This window comes from Eurosta solidaginis, chromosome 2 (assembly GCF_040869045.1).
Source record: "Eurosta solidaginis isolate ZX-2024a chromosome 2, ASM4086904v1, whole genome shotgun sequence".
Classification (NCBI taxonomy): domain Eukaryota; kingdom Metazoa; phylum Arthropoda; class Insecta; order Diptera; family Tephritidae; genus Eurosta; species Eurosta solidaginis.
This window is the reverse complement of record NC_090320.1, coordinates 79,270,718-79,286,304: the sequence shown is the minus strand read 5'-3', so window position 1 is coordinate 79,286,304 and position 15,587 is coordinate 79,270,718. Positions and strand designations below refer to the sequence as shown.

Sequence of the window (15,587 nt, the reverse complement as noted above, 5' to 3'; positions counted from 1 at the left end):
GCTCTAGGAGTCTTCTTGGACATTGCCGGGGCTTTCAATAATGTTTTTAAATGGGCGATTATGGATGGTCTTAATTACATTAAAGTACATCCCGCTTTAATCAGATGGATCGGCTGCATGTTAAATTGCAGGAAGATTACATCACAATTGGGATTGTACGAGGCCACGAAATCGGTGGAAAGGGGCACGCCGCAGGGAAAGGTGCTATCACCTCTGCTGTGGACGCTGGTCATCAACCAACTGCTTGGGCGATTCGATGAGGGACCCGTAAAACTTACGGCTTACGCAGATGACGTTTCAATTGTCATAAGTGGAAAGTGCCTTCCAACGATTAGTTCTTTGATTGATCGGGCGCTTCGGGATATTCATACCTGGCCATCTAATGTCGGGTTGAAAGTGTACAGTGCGTTTTACACACTGTCCAATTTCCTTACAAACTCACATGGAATATAAATATTTTTCTTGCTTACTTGCCTACCGGGGAATATTTTGAATAAGGTGCCACGATTTTCAAACTTTTGTTGATTTGAAGGGGTGGCGGGGGTCGTAAAAATCACAAAATTATCATCCGCAACTCTAGGAAACTCTTAATTTATGAAATATAAGCTTCTTAATTTCCAAATTTGGTAAAATTTCAACTTAAGTCCTGCACTTAAAATTCGGGTCGCACATGTCTATAGCGGTATTTAAAGACGCGTATTTGCGTCAAGATTCAGAATCCGAAAGCAAAAACTATATTTTTTATCTCGTTTAAAAGTTATTCGCGGAAAACCCGTCGGTACTATTGTCGCTTTTTTCGTTGTTGCAATTAAACAAACGAAAACATATGAAGGTGGTGAATAGTGTTGCCAGCTCCGCAAAAATATCTTTTTATCATGGTAGAACATTATAAGGTGGTGGCACGTCGAGATAAATGCAAACAAACATACACTATCAATGTATTCTGGGCTTAAGTGCAGACTACATACATTTGTCAAAAAAAAAAAATAAATAAATAAAAAATCGGACTATAACGGTATATTTCTTTTTTGGTGCAAGTGAAAGGTTTGGGAGTAATTCCATGGCAAAAGGCGAAATTATGAATTTTTCAAATCAAAATATCTCCGAAACTAGTGGATGGATTTCAAATTTTAAAAAATCGAAAAATAATTTATAAAAATACGGCGATGTCCGTCTGCGTACCTTTTGACGTGGAATTACCCATATAGTTATTATTTGCACAAAAAAAAATTATACGGTTGAACTCACCATAAACACCACTACCGATACTCATAATTTTTTTTTGACAAATGTATGTATTCTGCACTTAAGCCCAAAATACATTGATAGTGTATGTTTGTTTGTATTTATGTCAACGTGCCACCACCTTATAATGTTCTACCATGATAAAAAGATATTGTTGCGGAGCTGGCAACACTATTCACCACCTTCATATGTTTTCGTTTGTTTAATTGCAACAACGAAAATAGCGACAATAGTACCGACAGGTTTTCCGCGAATAACTTTTAAACGAGATAAAAAATATAGTTTTTGCTTTCGGATTCTGAATCTTGACGCAAATACGCGTCTTTAAATACCGCTATAGACATGTGCGACCCGAATTTTAAGTGCAGGACTTAAGTTGAAATTTTATTAAATTTGGAAATTAAAAAGCTTATATTGTTGCGGAGCTGGCAACACTATTCACCACCTTCATATGTTTTCGTTTGTTTAATTGCAACAACGAAAAAAGCGACAATAGTACCGACAGGTTTTCCGCGAATAACTTTTAAACGAGATAAAAAATATAGTTTCTGCTTTCGGATTCTGAATCTTGACGCAAATACGCGTCTTTTGATACCGCTATCGACATGTGCGAACCGAATTTTAAGTGCAGGACTTAAGTTGAAATTTTATTAAATTTGGAAATTAAAAAGCTTATATTTCATAAACTAAGAGTTTCCTAGAGTTGCGGATGATAATTTTGTGATTTTTAGGACCCCCTCTACCCCTACAAATCAACAAAAGTTTGAAAATCGTGGCACCTTATATAAAATCCAACCCACCAGCTGATTAGCGAGGGATAGTTTTTGGTATCTGACAGAAGATAGCTTGGTTGGCGGGCTTTTTCCGGCTCTGGTTTTTTTTTCTTCCTTTTTCCCGTCTGAAGCTGCCGAGGAAGTACCCTCCTGAAATAAAAGTCGTGACAATAAAAAATATTAAGGTTGTTATAGGTTGTTATACATAGTACATAATACCAGCAACGTTTTTTTCAGTAAAACCCGGTACTATAATATACGCGGTTAAAGAAGTAATTTCCTTGCTTCGAAAGTTCTTTTGTTCGATAACACCAAAAGGAAGTAGAAACGAAATGAATATAAAGAAGTCTCATAATTTGCGACATACCGCTCCACGTGGTGCCGTCTAGATCTAGACGTTCCAAGCTAGGAACACACGGGGGTTGCTGAGCTTACTCGAAGAGTGGATGATCACAATCCCGAACGAATCTCATAAATTGTACATCAAATGTAAAAACGTATTCAAGGACAAGCAACGAATTTTCTTGAAATGTGGCATTGCCGTCCAAGGCGTGAACGTGATCTTTTCAATCTTCAATATAGAGGGGGGACCGTTACCAAAGGTGATGCTATCGAGCGTAATAAAATTAGGAAACTCTTAGTTTATGAAATATAAGCTTTTTAATTTCCAAATTTAATAAAATTTCAACTTAAGTCCTGCACTTAAAATTCGGTTCGCACATGTCGATAGCGGTATCAAAAGACGCGTATTTGCGTCAAGATTCAGAATCCGAAAGCAAAAACTATATTTTTTATCTCGTTTAAAAGTTATTCGCGGAAAACCCGTCGGTACTATTGTCGCTTTTTTCGTTGTTGCAATTAAACAAACGAAAACATATGAAGGTGGTGAATAGTGTTGCCAGCTCCGCAAAAATATCTTTTTATCATGGTAGAACATTATAAGGTGGTGGCACGTCGAGATAAATGCAAACAAACATACACTATCAATGTATTCTGGGCTTAAGTGCAGACTACATACATTTGTCAAAAAAAAAAATAAATAAATAAAAAATCGGACTATAACGGTATATTTCTTTTTTGGTGCAAGTGAAAGGTTTGGGAGTAATTCCATGGCAAAAGGCGAAATTATGAATTTTTCAAATCAAAATATCTCCGAAACTAGTGGATGGATTTCAAATTTTAAAAAATCGAAAAATAATTTATAAAAATACGGCGATGTCCGTCTGCGTACCTTTTGACGTGGAATTACCCATATAGTTATTATTTGCACAAAAAAAAATTATACGGTTGAACTCACCATAAACACCACTACCGATACTCATAATTTTTTTTTGACAAATGTATGTATTCTGCACTTAAGCCCAAAATACATTGATAGTGTATGTTTGTTTGTATTTATGTCAACGTGCCACCACCTTATAATGTTCTACCATGATAAAAAGATATTGTTGCGGAGCTGGCAACACTATTCACCACCTTCATATGTTTTCGTTTGTTTAATTGCAACAACGAAAATAGCGACAATAGTACCGACAGGTTTTCCGCGAATAACTTTTAAACGAGATAAAAAATATAGTTTTTGCTTTCGGATTCTGAATCTTGACGCAAATACGCGTCTTTAAATACCGCTATAGACATGTGCGACCCGAATTTTAAGTGCAGGACTTAAGTTGAAATTTTATTAAATTTGGAAATTAAAAAGCTTATATTGTTGCGGAGCTGGCAACACTATTCACCACCTTCATATGTTTTCGTTTGTTTAATTGCAACAACGAAAAAAGCGACAATAGTACCGACAGGTTTTCCGCGAATAACTTTTAAACGAGATAAAAAATATAGTTTCTGCTTTCGGATTCTGAATCTTGACGCAAATACGCGTCTTTTGATACCGCTATCGACATGTGCGAACCGAATTTTAAGTGCAGGACTTAAGTTGAAATTTTATTAAATTTGGAAATTAAAAAGCTTATATTTCATAAACTAAGAGTTTCCTAGAGTTGCGGATGATAATTTTGTGATTTTTAGGACCCCCTCTACCCCTACAAATCAACAAAAGTTTGAAAATCGTGGCACCTTATATAAAATCCAACCCACCAGCTGATTAGCGAGGGATAGTTTTTGGTATCTGACAGAAGATAGCTTGGTTGGCGGGCTTTTTCCGGCTCTGGTTTTTTTTTCTTCCTTTTTCCCGTCTGAAGCTGCCGAGGAAGTACCCTCCTGAAATAAAAGTCGTGACAATAAAAAATATTAAGGTTGTTATAGGTTGTTATACATAGTACATAATACCAGCAACGTTTTTTTCAGTAAAACCCGGTACTATAATATACGCGGTTAAAGAAGTAATTTCCTTGCTTCGAAAGTTCTTTTGTTCGATAACACCAAAAGGAAATAGAAACGAAATGAATATAAAGAAGTCTCATAATTTGCGACATACCGCTCCACGTGGTGCCGTCTAGATCTAGACGTTCCAAGCTAGGAACACACGGGGGTTGCTGAGCTTACTCGAAGAGTGGATGATCACAATCCCGAACGAATCTCATAAATTGTACATCAAATGTAAAAACGTATTCAAGGACAAGCAACGAATTTTCTTGAAATGTGGCATTGCCTTCCAAGGCGTGAACGTGATCTTTTCAATCTTCAATATAGAGGGGGGACCGTTACCAAAGGTGATGCTATCGAGCGTAATAAAATTAGCTTAGCAATTCAAGATTAACTAAGCAAACAAAACAAAAGAAATGTAACCTCATTTTTCTTTCACTGAGTGTAAATACACTCATTCATTCATAGTTAAATCTATATGTAAAAACCGCTGCTAGCTCAGAACAGCAAAGAAAATGTTTCATGAATTAATACAGTAACCTAGTAGAAGCCAGACTCTCCTCAACGAGAATATTTTTATTTACCTACAAATAACGTCTTCAATACATATACATATGTGCATGTGTACACCTGTACATAAATTTACTACGAAAAGTTATTAATGGAAAGCTGCTCTATTTTGCATAGTTCAAGGCTCATTGATTTTAATCCATGACGAATTCGCTCTCCTGGCAACTCGCCATATATGTTGGAAACAGTGCAGGTCATATATCAAGTTACGCGTGTAGTTTTGCTATAAAATTCCGTTTTTTTTTTCTTTTTGGAATAATACGGTTGAGTTATTAGTACTGTCGTTAAAAATATTACCTTATCGTTCCATCAATAATAATGTTTCTAACAGCGAGTTAAGCAGGGAGAACGCAAGTACCACGGATGCGGAGGAGGCCTTCTACGCGACGGAGGACACGAAATTGCTGCTTCAAAACGTAAGTTCGTTTGCGATTATCATTAATTTTTCGTAGTACTAAGGTATAAACGGATGCCAGTTTTTTTTTGCTCTTAGTATTCTTCCTAAACTAGGCATGTATGCTGTTGAGCCAAATATATATTGTAACGAATTTACTTGCAAATCCTTTTATTTGCAACCCTCTGCTAAGTTCGTATCGCTAAACTGTTGAATAAATAACTCCAATATTGAATAATTGAAAAATTGCCTTTATTAAAGTGCTTCACAATAACACTTATACTTTGCAACGAATAGCTAGCTTAATAACCAAACTGATTGATAGCTCAAATGAAACTCTACTATTCAAAATAATACTGCTATAGCTCGCTAGATAGCGCTTAATCGAAACTGCTTGACAGTTCAAATCAAACTGAATTACTTCTTACTCGCCTGCCCCGCTTTTATAGTTTACGCTGCATACTTCTAGGCTCTTCGATTTCCAGAACTTACTAGTTAGCTTCGGCTACAAAATCGCCAGCCGCAACTACGTGCACAAATTATTGCTCTCTCCTGTGACAACTCAGATAAGATATATGCATGTGTTTGTGCATTGCCGCTCCGCTGCTCGTATACGTACATATGTGTAGACGCAATTATTTATTCGTTTATGTAGATACATAATGATTGAATTATTGATGTAAATGTTTGTAGTTTACAGTCTCTCGCGCATACATAGGCGTATAAGTAAATGCATTTGTGTGTGACATCTTTCGGCTGCCTTATATATGTGTATACATGATTTGATTATTGACGTAAATACTGCTTATCATGGCCTTAGCATCGCCTTAGTGATGGTATAACTTAGCGATGCTAATATCCGTGACACTGCCCTCCACCTAAGTCTGATCGTCCCGATCAGACAAATCTCTCGATCTAACCGCTGCTAGCATTGCCAAATGTACCACTCTTCTATTTCGTGATTTCCCAATTGCTTGTATACGGTAGATGACATCACTGATCGTCTTCACAACTCTGTACGGGCCTTCCCAACTGCACCGATATTTGAATGGAACACCTTTCCGCCGGTGAGGGTTGTATAGCAGTACCAAATCTCCCTCCCGGAAACCTTCCGAATTATTTTCCTTGTCGTACCTGTGTTCCATCTTACTACTCATTATTCTGGATCGTTCTCTCGCACTCTCTTGCTTGGCCAATGAAGAACTACTTTGTAGAGCTTGTTCTTGACGGATTGGCTTCACATACTCAGTATCGTTCCGACGTTTCTCAACAGAAGTGTGCGCTGGCTTGAAACCATCCTTGCATTCTTTCTGGAAAATTCTTTTAGTCATCTTAGTCCGCCCATTAGGTTTTGTCGATGCCGGTCTTTTTCTCGCAGGTACTTTTAATTTCGGTTTATTTGGCCCATTCGATCCATCAACCTTTGCTCGATCTACTTTCCTTGACTTTCGTGGTCTCTGTCGAATCTCCTCCACCAGCACTCGCTTACTGCTGAACCCTTTTTCCAAACTGAAGTTAAGTGGCACATCTTGGTTCTCATAATGCATCACCCTTCTCTGCATATCGATCTTGATGTCATGGTCAACCAAGAAATCCACTCCCAATATAACTTCATCAACAATCTCCGCCACAACGAATTTGTGTAAAACCATGACCTTCCCAATTAAGACTTCACAGATCACTTCTCCCCGGACTTGGTTATACTCGCCAGTGACCGTACGCAACCTCGCTCCAGGTAATGACTTTACTCTCTTGTAGACCAAATCAGATCGAATCAAGGAATGAGATGCGCCCGTATCTACAGTCAGTACATGTTCTTTACCATCCACATTCCCTCTGACGGTAAGGCTGCTCGATTTTCTACCAATTTGCAACACGGGTATCACCGGGCATTCAATAGCTGGATCTAGCTCTCGATCTCTACCTCTTACTCGCTCTTGCTCATCTCCACCAGGTTTGCGTTTACGGCCACCCACATTGTTGGAACTATTAGGACCAAGATCGCAATGACGTGCAATGTGACCGGACTTCCCGCATTTGAAGCATTTAATAACTCCGGCATTTTTCTGTTGTGATCCCTTCAGTGCTTCCAAAATTGTGTCTACCCAATCTGGTCTGTCCACTTCCACACGATGAGCTTTGTACGCTGGTTTACTCAACAGTGAGGCCGTTTCCTGAGTCAATGCATGTGATACCGTTTCAGCAAATGTCAGTTTTGGGTTTGCGTATGTAGCTCGCTTCGTTTCCACGTCTCGTATGCCATTTATAAAACTCTGGATTTTTACCCTCTCGGTGTATTCCACGGGTCCGCATTTGCGAGATGAGCCAACCTTTCAACATCTGAAGCAAACTCCTGCAATGTCTCATTTGCTTTTTGGTAGCGGTTTTGCAACTCAATTTGGAATATCTGTTTTCTATGCTCGCTTCCATAACGTCGTTCTACAGCAGCCATCAATGCTTCATAATTGTTCCGCTCTCCTTCGGGAATTGTCTGTAGGATTTCCGCTGCTGGCCCCTTCAATGCCACGAACAGTGCAGCAACTTTATCTTCCGCATTCCAGTTGCTCACTGCTGCGGTCTTCTCAAACTGTAGCTTGAAGACCTGGAAAGGAACAGAGCCGTCAAAAGATGGAGTTTTTACCTTCGTATTACTCGCTGAAGCAGCCGGCCGATTAAGTTGCAACTGCTCCATACGACCTTTTAATTCATCTACTTCTGCCTGAAATTGAGCCATTTTTGCATCCTGCGCTTCCAGTTTTGATGATACCTGTTCCAAAATTTCTGCCGACACTTCAGATATACGTGCCTCTTGCGCTTCCAATTGAGATGCCATATATGTCTTTTGATCTTCCAATTGAGATGACACTTGCGACGTCATTTCTGAAATACGTGCCTCCTGTGATTCCAGTTGGGATGCCATATATGTCTTCTGTTCTTCGAGCTGTGTTTCGACCTTGCATGTAATCTGTGTCGACATTTCTGACATACGCGTTTCTTGTGCTTCAATCTTCGATGTTATGCGTGTCTCCTGCGATTCCAATTGTGATGCCATATTTGTGGATATTTGTGATGACATTTCTGTTATACGTGCCTCTTGCGCTTCCAGTTGGGATGCCAATTGCGACGACATTGATGCTACTGTCGATGTTTGTGCAGATATTGCAGCCAATATCATGTTCAAGTCTGTGCTGGTAACTGTCTGCGATGTTTCGTTTTTCTCTTCAATTTTTGTTGTCTCCTCGCCATCAAGATGAAAGACATAATCTTCCACGTTAATTCCCTCTAATTCCATTGCCTCTCGTAGTCGTGCCTGAAGTTCGAGTTTATTGCCGGTTGTATTCAATTCACGGCTGTCCAACTCCTTCTTCAGTTGCTGGATCTTCAATTCACTGAACTTTGCCATGTCCTTGTTGGCCTCTGGAATTTATTCAACAATTCCTCTTCTGACACCAATTGTAACGAATTTACTTGCAAATCCTTTTATTTGCAACCCGCTGCTAAGTTCGTATCGCTAAACTGTTGAATAAATAACTCCAATATTGAATAATTGAAAAATGGCCTTTATTAAAGTGCTTCACAATAACACTTATACTTTGCAACGAATAGCTAGCTTAATAACCAAACTGATTGATAGCTCAAATGAAACTCTACTATTCAAAATAATACTGCTATAGCTCGCTAGATAGCACTTAATCGAAACTGCTTGACAGTTCAAATCAAACTGAATTACTTCTTACTCGCCTGCCCCGCTTTTATAGTTTACGCTGCATACTTCTAGGCTCTTCGATTTCCAGAACTTACTAGTTAGTTTCGGCTACAAAATCGCCAGCCACAACTACGTGCACAAATTATTGCTCTCTCTTGTGACAACTCAGATAAGATATATGTATGCATGTGTTTGTGCATTGCCGCTCCGCTCCTCGTATACGTACATATGTGTAGACGCAATTATTTATTCGTTTATGTAGATACATAATGATTGAATTATTGATGTAAATGTTTGTAGTTTACAGTCTCTCGCGCATACATAGGCGTATAAGTAAATGCATCTGTGTGTGACATCTTTCGGCTGTCTTATATATGTGTATACATGATTTGATTATTGACGTAAATACTGCTTATCGTGGCCTTAGCATCGCCTTAGTGATGGTATAACTTAGCGATGCTAATATCCGTGACAATATGTTTAAAATGTATATGTTTATACCAAGCATGCTTAACCAACGAACCGATATCATTTCGTTACGATAATTAACGTTAATAAACGAAACAAAGTCATTTCGTTTCGTTTATTAACGTTAAGAACGTCAAATTAACGAAATGATGTCGTTTCGTTTTCTGCCATATCAAAACGAAATCAAATCGTTTATGTTGATTATTAATTTCAAACTATGCTGGCAAAGCTGATTGATGGCGGAGTCATTAAAGGTGAAAGCATTAGCCAAGCTGATTGCAACTTTTCTCATGAATTTTGACAGTACGAACATTTCTCAGAGTATTTTTGACATTACCACCAACGAATTACACAAACAAATTACATGGAGTTTGTGTGTGTATGTGCGCTCGTTGTTACCCCCTTACGGCTTCACCATGGCTATAGCATTGCCAGCACAATTCAAACATAAAGTATCACGTTTTTGTTAACGTTTTTAACGTTAACGAAAGCTTTTCGTTTCGGTTAAAAACGAGATACAATTTACCTTGATAATTTCTTTATCGATAATATTTCGAAGTGTTTCAACGGAAACGGTGGAAATTTTTTGATAAACGATTAGCTTAACGTTAAGGTGCATCCCTGGTTTATACATATATAGTATATAGGCGATCACTAAATTTACGTTCAGGATGCTAATTCTTTTTGCTCCTGGCGTATTGTCACTGAAGAAGTATCACCAGCCTGCATGCGTACATTTGGGAAGATTTCTAATGACATATCTTGGGACAGGATTGGTGTTATCCCTTCCCCATCTCTCGAAGTCGAAATATACAAATATGTGTGTATAAACATGGTCGTACATTTGATGCTTTACTACTGTTTGTAGGCACGTACGAATAAGCATATGATCGAATTGAGGTTGGTCAGAAGTTTTATAATTATCACACCCAAAACAAAAGAGTGTTAGTTATTCTAAATATGATTTTATTATGTACTGTCTGAGCTGACCGTAATTTTCGAAAAAAAAAAAATAACTTTTTGTTGTTGATGTAACTTTATGCACTCAAAAGAGAAAAACAAATCATACATTTAAGCGAATCATATAAAACATAAAGATACTGTAAGGCCTAGATTAAAATAGTGTTGAAATAAGCTATCAAACAAAAGGAATATGAATTGTTATAAATAAAACTAGCTATGAAGGCTTGAAATCGAAAGTAATGGTCTGAGTTCTTAAGGAATGTGGGTGGTACAGTTATGGGGCTTCATCACCAGCTGAAAGCCATGGAAGGGAGGGCAGAGGGCAGCCGTCCAATATTCATTACGCTGCTAAGGTAAAGTGTTATCTGGGGTTGGATTAGGAGATGTTTAAAAGTACCAGTGAAAGTGTAGGTTTTAGGATTCTTGTAATGTGTGCAAGAGTAATTTATCTTGTTGGCCTCGTTGACGAGGGTGCGCTGAAGCTCCGGGATTAAGCCAGTACACACGCCATAGTTGTGGGTAGTAGAAGGGCACTCCCGAATGAGGAAGGTGTCAACGTCATGGGGTTCATAAAAAAGTCAATGCGGAGAAGACGGATATGGTCTTGTTTACAAAGAGGGACAAGGTCCCAAATTGCACCAGGCCTAAGTTAGGAGGGCTGACCTTACAAGAGAAACCTTGCACAAAATATCCAGGAATCATCCTAGACAGTAAGCTGTTATGGAAGCTCAACGTGGAGGAGACGGTCAAGAAGGCCTCAACGGCACTCTATGCATGTAAAAGAATGCTGGGGTGTACGTGGGGCTTATCGCCCCCTCTTTCTCATTGGGTTTTTACAGCGATTGTAAGCCCTATTCTATACTATGGAGTTCTTGTTTGGTGGAAAGCCACACAAAAAACAACATACCCCAAAAAATTAGACGGGGTATGCAGACTATCGGTGCTTAGCATTACGGGAGCCCTGAAAACAACCCCGACGGCTGCACTGTATGCCATTCTGCACATTCCACCTGTAGTCCTGGTAGCAAAGAACATAGCATTAACAACCGCAACCAGGCTCGGTGCCTCGGAGCAGCTAGAGCGCCGACCATATGGCCATAGTAGTATAGCGTCATTAATCACAGGACGAACAGACTACCTGATTCCCTATCTGCGCTTCGAGGGAGATCTTAAGGCCACAATAGAGGTGGACGGTTGGCGCAAGGGTGCGCAAATGGCGGACGAGGCGGTACTTGTGTACACAGATGGTTCCAAAGTAGTGGAAGGAGTAGGGTCTGCGGTATCCGGAAATAAGCAGATCATACAGGCTGCCGGATTACTGCGTTTTCCAAGCGGAAATATTAGCCGTAACCAAAGCAGTAGAAACCCTGGAAGAGAATAGCTTAAGCTGCAACCGTGTTAACTTTTATACTGAGTCAAGCAGCAATTAAGGCAATAATCTCGCATAGCACAGCATCTAAATACGTGTTAGAGTGTAAGCAGTCTCTGGAGTGAATCGGGACAGGGAGAAGCATACATCTATATTGGGTCCCTGGGCATATGGGAATAGATGGGAATGAAAAAGCGGACGAACTAGCTGAAAAGAACGCAGCCCTTGAAGCTTGCTCCGTAGACGTCCCAATTAGACTGGCCGAGATTAAGCGAAGGCGAGAGGTGCACATGGTCGACCAACCGGGAAAGGCGTGGGTTCAAGTGCGGGGCTGTAAAGTGTCGAAGATTATGTGTAGGTCTTACAACCTTAGACTAACAAAGTTGCATCTATCATTAAAAAGAGAGGACTGTAGACTCATGACGGGTATTCTGACTGGACGCTGCCCTCTGGCGTCACATGCCTTTAAATTAGGCTCGGGCAGTGATAGCAGATGTAGCAAGTGCGGGATGGAGGAGGAAACGATCCAGCACGTTCTGTGCTCGTGCCCTGCACTTGCCAGGCTAAGACTCCAGCTATTAGGAGTGAACCAGCTGTCAGATCTAGAAGCAGCAAGTGGCTTAAGTCCTAGGAAGCTTCTAGTATTTGCCAAGAGGATGGAGTTATTTTATAACATTGGTCCAGGTTTTTGATAGGGTTTTTCAGTTTGGTCGTTAAAACAAACTTCTGGTAACACTACGGACTCAATCAGTCTATGTGAGATCCTCATGGACCGGCCAGTTCAACCTAACCTTCCATGGAAAAGCCCTGTTATATTACATTGACAATTACCGTAGAGAATCTCGTATGATTTCTTGAAATAGGTAAACAAAACAAAAAGTGCGAAGAGACCAAAAACTATGCGTGTTGTTATGTGTGTATATGTAAAATTATATGTATATCCAATAACCCAAATGTATGAATGCTGCAGCGACTAAGGCGATGACGACGGTAGATCGACAATGGGTTTGAGCATAAAGCGAAGAAATTAGCTAAATGCAAGCAACGACAACGACAGCGATGATGAGACGTTAGAATCGTAGGTATGTATGTTCGAAGTAGAGAGTAATGCAAATTCGAAGACTACATAGTCTAGCGAATTAAAAAACAGCGACTAAGCTGACTAGGCAATGATATGCCAATGAAAGATGATGCCCCGGCCAAGGTGTTATGGGAACCCACCTGCCCTCACTCCTCTGGAAGGGTCAGGTGGTGTTGGCACCAGTTACCCAACGAAGAAGCGACTAGCGCGACTTTATGGGTGGCCAAACCCGTTTAAACGGTTAAGACCCACATGCAGAACGGCAAGTTATCCTTTTACCTGTCAACCCGACTGAGAGATAGAACTGATACGAGTTTTAACAACTTTCTTTAATTATATCTTCTGCGCTTAAAATATAACTTTGCCGTTCTGCAAGTCTAAGCTTCAATTAAGTAACTTTAAAGTTATTCCGAAATATTACCGAAGCGGCTTTGAAGCAACCCCTAAAGAAAATAGTTTCGAATAATTGCAAAGTAATCTGGTATGACTTGACCTAAAAGACATGCCATTGAGGAAGAAAAACAACACAACGTTGTATACGAAATTAGATGTAAAGGAAATGAGCGCGAAATATGTAAATAGCGCTACATATGTAGGTACAACGAAGCAAGCTTTGGGGGTGCGAGTTAACGAACATATGGCTGACGTAAAAAACGATAAAACAACAGGGCTAGCATATCACCTAACAAACAAAAATCACGCAGCGGACTTCGCAAATACCAAAAAAATTTGGATATCGAGAAAAGACGAAACAGAGAATGACATTAGAAAGGCTTCGAATCCAACAACAAAATATGCAACGCTTCCACAGCGGTTATGCAGTACAAAGATAGATGCAGAGGTAGCAAGTGATGATTAATATGTACGTTGGTACTGTATTTAAACAAAATGAAAATGTACTCAAAAATAAAATTTATATAATTTAATAATGTAACTATCCAAGTTATTTTATGATATTTACATTTGTCATTGAATTGTTTTTAAAATAAAATAATTAGACTCCCTGAGGAAGACGTGAGAGCATCGAAACGCGTAGGATAGAAAAAGTAGTTTTAACTTTGCCTTATAATTTCTCCGCCGTAAAGCTCAATGAAAGCAAACGGAACTAATAATATTTGAAACAAAAAAATCAATATCTCACTTTTGGTGTACTTGGATCATGGTTTATTAAAAATAAAATAAATGTAAGGCGCGATAACATCCGAAGATCGGCCGGACGGGACCTACATGTTTTATGCCGACTCCGAACGGCATCTGCAAGGCAGATGAGTTTTCACTGAGAACTTTTCATGGCAGAAATACACCCGGAGCGCTTGCCAAACACTGCCGAGGGGCGACCCCGCTTAGAAAAATTTTCTTCTAATTGAAAAACCTTATTTCTAAAATTTTGATGTTGCTTTGCCCGGGGTTTGAACCCAGGGCTAACGGTGTGATAGGCGGGGCACGCTACCATCACACCACGGTGGCCGCCATGGTTTATTTAAATAATAAAAATTAAAAAAAATTTTATTTAAATAATAAAAAAACTAAAATGTGTACGAGTCACGCGTGTTTGTACGGGCACGAAAGAAGTTCAGTTCTTAAACTTTAGTTTTCCCATATCGTATGTAGAAAAATTGATGCAGTAGTTATCTAAAGCATTTTTATAGGTATAAATTTACATAGGCCAGGTACAAGATTAGTATATTTTCAAAATGAGCAATCTGAATTCCGCTAAATAGTTTACAGGATTACAGCATGTGTCATTTTTTAGCTTCTGCACAAAAAAAAAATACTTTTTGTTTTCTTGCCTCTCCCTCGTCATGTCCATATGTGATCCCTGTCATTCCTCCGTATATTCCTTCTTACACATACTCGATTTATCCCACTCCTCCTTCTCGTTTCTCAAATATTAAGCTAGACGGAGACATTTGCCATATCCATGATGTAAATAAGGTCGGCGATAATTTGGTCGGTTGCAATTTCGGGTTTCGCAAAGCGAAAAAAACTGGGGAGATCTGTGACCGTTATTGTGCAGACATAGGATACAATGGTGACTCCTTCGGCACCTTCGACATGTGAAGTTAAACAAACAATTTGCATCATATATGTAATAAATTTTTAGGAAGAGGCCAGTCCCTGGTCCCCTTCCCGGAAAGAAAAGGTTTAAAAATAATAAGGTAGTCTAGGAAGCATCCCTCTACCAAATTTCAAGGCAATCGCACCACAATTACTTATTTTTATTTAGAATTGGTCGGCCTCTGGTTCGATTACCGGAAAGATAAGAACGAAAGACAAACTGTGAATCTAAAGCATATCCAAATCCCCTTGAACACACACACAAAATTGTATCAAAACTGGTCCAGTAGTTGAGGACTTCAGTCACAAACACACGTTCAGAAGAAATATATATGCAGATATAAGGCCGATATATACAATTTTTTCATACAATTATATATATGCCACATACGTAAGCATTTGGTGAATTTTGAAGCTCGCAGCTGTTAAAATGCAGAAATGACGAAATGCTTGTTGTTGTAGCGATAAGGACACTCTCCGAAGGCCTCGGGGAGTGTTATCAATGTTGATGGTCCTTTTCCGGATGCAGATCCGGTAACAAGCACCATTAAGGTACTAGCCCGACCATCTCGGGAACGATTTGGTATGATCACATGAAACCTTCTAGGTCATACCGCCCTCCCACCCCCTAGATCCAT

The 15,587-nt window shown here is 39.4% G+C and overlaps 1 protein-coding gene across 1 annotated transcript in view; it reads right to left on the bottom strand.

Annotated features, from left to right (window-relative positions):
* Positions 1–15,587, bottom strand: part of LOC137240011 (uncharacterized) — a 40,220-nt gene that overhangs the window by 11,014 nt on the left and 13,619 nt on the right. The gene's annotated exons all lie outside the window — the stretch shown is intronic.